General features: G+C 38.8%; 1 pseudogene; it reads right to left on the bottom strand.

Annotated features, from left to right (window-relative positions):
• Window positions 1-3568: 3568 nt before the first annotated feature.
• Window positions 3569-3695, bottom strand: LOC132239007 (U2 spliceosomal RNA; annotated as a pseudogene).
• Window positions 3696-5565: the final 1870 nt, after the last annotated feature.

The raw sequence follows: 5565 nt of genomic DNA, 5'->3' as shown, positions 1-5565 counted from the left end.
TATTTTATTTTATTTTTAATTCTTTATTGTTTAAGTATTTAATGTAGTATTAAATATGTCTACTTTTCCCCCATTAACTTCTCTCCAGCCACATTCCCTCACACCCGTAGTACCTGTGTCCATTGGTTTATGCTTATATGCATGCATCTCTTACCCCCACACCCAACCCTCCCCTGTCTTCCCTCTGAGGTTTGACTGTATTTTCAATGCTTCACTGTCTCTGTATCTATTTTTCTTCATCAGTTTATGTTGTTCATTATATTCCACAAATGAGTGAGATCATGTGATATTTATCTTTCTCTGACTGGCTTATTTTGCTTAGTATAATGCTCTCCAGGTCCATCCATGCTGTTGCAAATGTTAAGAATTTCTTCTTTTTTACAGCAGCATAGTATTCCATTGTGTAGATGTACCGCTGTTTTTTAATCCACTCATCTGCTGGTGGGCACTTAGGTTGTTTCCAAATATTACCTATTGTAAATTGTCCTGCTGTGAACATAGGAGTGCATATGTCCTTTCTGATTGCTGTGTTTCTGTTTTCTTGGGATATATTCCTAGAAGTGGGGGATCACTGGGTCAAATGGGAGTACCATTTTAAAGTTTTTGAGGAAACTCCATACTGTTTTCCACAGTGGCTTCACTAGTCTGCATTCTCACCAGCAGTGCACGAGGGTTCCTTTTTCTTCACATCCTAGCCAGACCAGCACTTGTCCTTTGTTGATGATAGCCATTTTGACAGGTGTGAGATGGTATCTTGTTGTTTTGATTTGCATCTCTCGGATGATTAGTGACTTTGAGCATGTTTTCATGTCTCTGGGCCTTCTGTATGTCCACTTTCAAAAAGTGTCTATTTAAGTCCTTTGCCCATTTTTATTGGATTGCTTATCTTCCTTTTGTTAAGATGTATGAGTTCCCTATAAATTTTGGAGATTAGGCCCTTATTTGAAACAACATTGGTGAGTATGTTCTCCTAAGCAGTGGGCTTTCTTGTATTGTTGATGGTTTCTCTTGCTGTGCAGAAGCTTTTTATTTTGATGTGGTCCCATTTATTTATTTTCTCCTTTGTTTCCATTGCACTAGGAGCTGTATTGGTAAAGATATTGCTACAAAATATGTCTGATATTTTTCTGGCTCTGGATTCTTCTAAAATTTTTTATGGTTTTCCATTTTACATTTAAGTCCCTTATCCATGTTGAGATCATTTTTGTGTATGATATAAGTTGGTGGTCTAGTTTCATTCTTTTGCATGTATCTGTCCAATTTTCCCAACATCATTTATTGAGGAGACTGTCTTTACTTCATGGCAGGCTCTTGCCTTCTTTGTTAAATATTAATTGAGCATAGTGTCTTGGGTCAATTCTTGCATTCTCTGGTCTGTTCCATTGGTCTATATGCCTGTTCTTGTGTCAGTACCTGACAGTTTTGAGAACAGTGGCTTTGCAATATAGCTTGATAATTGGTATTGTGATCCCTTGAACTTTGTTCTTGTTCAGGATTGCTGCAGCTATTCGAGGTCTTTTTTATTTCATATGAATTTTTGGAGGGTTTATTCTAGGTCTGTGAAATATGGTATTGGTATTTTAATGGGGATTGCATTGAATCTATAGATTGCTTTGGGTGGTATGGACATTTTAATGATGTTGATTCTACAAATACATGAACATGGTATATTCTTCCATTTGTTTATATCTTCCACTATCTCTTTTTTTCAATGTCCTGTAGTTTTTTGAATACAGGTCTTTTACCTCTTTAGTTAATTTTATTCCTAGGTATCTTAATTTTTTTTTTTTTTTCTGCAATGGTAAATGGGATTTTGTTTTGTTTTGTTTTGTTTTTCTTTCTGTGAGTTCATTACGGGTGTATAAAAAAGCCATCAATTTATGGGTGTTAATTTTGTATTAACATTGCCAAATTCATTTAATAAATCTAATAGTTTTTTTTGATGGAGTCTTTAGGGTTTTCTATATACAATATCCTGTCATCTGCTAATAATGACAGTTTTACTTCTTTTCCAATTTGCCTGCCCTTTATTTCTGTTCTTGTCTGATCACTATGGCTAGTACTTATAGTACTATGTTAAACAGGATTGGTGAGAGTGGGCATCCCTGTCTTGTTCCTGTTATTAGGAGAAATTGTTTTAGTTTGGTCATATTGGCTGTAGGTTTTTCATATATGGCTTTTATTAAGTTGAGGTATGATCCCTCTATTCTCACTTTGCTGAGAGTTTTTATCAAGAAAGTGTGTTGGGTTTTTTCAAATACTTTTGTCAAATGTTGATTGATATGATTATGTGATTTTTATCTCTCAATTTGTTTATGTGAGGTATCACATTTATTAATTTGTGGATATTGTACCAGCCTTGCATCCCTGGAATAAATCACACTTGATCATGGTGTATGATCTTTCTAATGTAATGCTGGATCTGATTTGCGAGGATTTTGTTGAGGATTTTAGCATCTATGTTCATCAGAGATACTGGCCTGTAATTCTCTATAGTGTCTTTATGTGATTTTAGGATTAGGATAATGCTGGCTTCACAGAAAAAGCTTGAAAGTGTTCCTTCCTCTTGAATTTTTTGGAATAGTCTGAGGATGATAGGTTTTAGTTCTTCTTTGATTTGGTCCAGGGCTTTTGTTGGCTGGGAGTTTTTTGATTACTGCTTCAATTTGCTCCATGGTTATTGGCCTATTCACATATTTTTATTTTTCCTGAGTGAGTTTTGGAAAGTTATATTTCTCTAGGAATATGTCCATTTCTTCTAGGTTGACCAGTTTTTTGGAATAGAGTTGCTCATAATTTTATTTTTAATTCTTTGTATTTCTGTGGGGTTGTTTGTTATTTTGGCTCTTTCATTTCTGATTTTGCTTATTTGGGTCCTCTCCTTTTGGTTCTTGGTGAGCGTGGCTAGATGTTCATCAATATTATTTATCCTTTTAAAGAACCAGCCCTTGGTTTTATTGATCTTTTGTTTGTTTGTTTTTTGACACTGTGTCGTTTATTTCCACTCTAATATTTATTATTTCTTCCATTCTGCTCACTCTGGGCTTTTCTTGTTGCTCTCTTTCTAAATCTTTAATTTGTACAGTTAGATAATTTATCACCAGTTTTTCTTGTTTTTTGAGGTATGCTTGTAATGCTATGAACTTCCTTCTCAGGATTGCTTTCACTGTGTCCCATAGATTTTTGTTTTGTTGTGTTTTCATTGTCATTTGTTTCCAGGATGTTTTTTTATTTCTTCTTTGATCTCTTTGGTAACTCAATCATCCTATCTAATAAAATCCTAATATGCAAACCGACCTAATGGCAGAATGACCATTAGAACAACTGGTTGCTATGACGTTCACTGACCACCAGGGGTAAGACGTTCAACGCAGGAGATGCCCCCAGCCCACAGGCCCCAGGCCAGCCATGGAAGGTGCCAGTGGGAGCCTCAGATCAACCCACCGGTCTTCCCACAGATTGGCCCTGATCACCTGCCAGGCCTAGAGACCCTACCCATGCATGAATTTTGTGCATCGGACCTCTAGTTCTTAATAACATGTTATTTAGCCCTTGACCAGAATCGAACCTGGGATCCTTCAGTCCACAGGCCGATGCTCTATCCTTTGAGCCAAACCAGTTTGGCAATCCCTTCACTTTTAAACTGATAAGAACAGATACTACACTTGATCTTAGCCAAAAGGCCGAGAAGCGATTGAATCCCTTCACTTTTAGTCTGTGTGAGTCCCTTGTTCTGAAGTGGGTCTCTTCTAGACAGCATATGTATGGGTCTTCTTTTCTCACCCATTCAGCCACAAGATGTCTTTTGATTGGAGCATTTTATCCATTTACATTTATGGTTATTATTGATAGGTACTTGTTTGTGGCCATTTTTATTCTTTGTGCCTGTGTTCCTTCTTCCTTTCCTATTTCTTCTTTTTAGAACAGTCCCTTTAACATTTCTTGCATTGCTGGCTTCATAGTGATAAATTCCTTTAGCCCTTTTTTGTCTGTGAAACTCCTGATTTCCCCTTCAATTTTCTAATTCTTGATCCTCTTCTTGTCCTTCTGGTACCCCTATTATATGTATGTTACTTTATTATGAAGAGGAATGTTTGGACTGGAACATGCAGTGTTCCCCTGGGTCGTCTGTTTTCCAGGTTCTTTGTCCATGGGAATGGAAGAATGAATCCACAGACGGTATCCAAGGTGGTGTAACAAAGATGGAAATTTACTGAAAAAAAGTACAGACTCCCACGTGGGGAAGAGGAAGGAATTTCACAGCACAAACTCCCACATCAGGAAAGGGAAGAATCCCACTGAGTTCCTTTTCTCTACAGCTTATAAAAGTTGCGGATCTTTGTGCCTTGATATGCCCTCTGATTGGTCACTATTCCCTTAGACTGGTAATTATATTAACTCCTAGGCTAAAAGGTCAAACCTCACATGGGTCACATGAGGTTTTCTTCCCCTCCATCCTTATTGTTTTTCTATTCCCTTTTGGGGTTTCTTCTTCTCCTTCTGGATGGAGAGCTTCCTTCCCTTTATTTTGTAAATATAGACCTTTTTCTGATCCAGTTGCCTCATTCTATGGAAATGTACCTGTTGCAGCTTTTCAGCTTCCCTGTTCTATGGAGATATATCTTCTGCTGCTCTGCAGCCCTATGCTTCTTCCATGGTCCACTTAATTTCTAAAATTTCCTAAAACCTTTTTTTCTCACGCCTAAAAATTCCTGTTTAAGCTCTCCCCAAAATCCCTTAGGCTCACCTCCTGCTTTCTAATTTTTTCCTCCATTTGTTGTTCAGATTCAGTGTGTTTTTCTGCCCTATCTTCTAACTCACTAATTTGGTCCTCCACTTTTTCTAGTCTATTGTTGAAACCTTCCATCGTGTTTTTTATTATAGCTATAATATTCTTGATTTCATCTTGTTTTTTACATAAGTTGTTGATGGATTGTCTCATCCATCTGATTTATCAACTATATGCCCATTACTCTGAATTCTTTTTCTAACATATCGCATGCCTCCATTTCATTTAGTTCCTTTGCTGGTGCTTTCTCCTTTTCTTCCCTTGGGGGGTTATTTCGTTGTTTCACCATTTTTGCTATCACCGATGGGTCCATGTGTGGAGTTGAGCAGGGCCTGTGACTGAAACAGAGGGCTTGGTGGGAGGGTTGTGTACCTCAAGAATCACTGGAGAGCCCAGGCATAGGGATGCACAAAGACTGTGCCACAGCAGTGAGTCAGCAGGACCTCACACACTCCTAGAGTCACGGGAGAGTCCAGGTGGTGGGATTCACAGGACCCAGGGCTAAAGTAGCAGGCCATCAGGGGAAGGGAGTGTGCTCTGGAACTCTCAGGAGCCTGTGGCCAGGAGGCTGGAGTACCAGTGTCTGTGGGTCTGCAGCTACTGTGGCAGATCTTTGGCTGGAGTGGCAGTTAGGTCCCGAATGGTGTCTGAGGACAATCTGGGTGGTGGTGAGGCTGAGCTCCTAGTCACAGCAGGTCTCCCCTTCAAGATGGCATGGTTTCTGTGCCAGTGCCAGTCACCCAGAGTGGTTGCAGTGGTAACAGGGGATCCCTATC

Source organism: Myotis daubentonii, chromosome 7, assembly GCF_963259705.1.
Source record: "Myotis daubentonii chromosome 7, mMyoDau2.1, whole genome shotgun sequence".
In the NCBI taxonomy this organism is placed as follows: domain Eukaryota; kingdom Metazoa; phylum Chordata; class Mammalia; order Chiroptera; family Vespertilionidae; genus Myotis; species Myotis daubentonii.
This window is presented reverse-complemented; position numbering and strand designations above follow the sequence as displayed.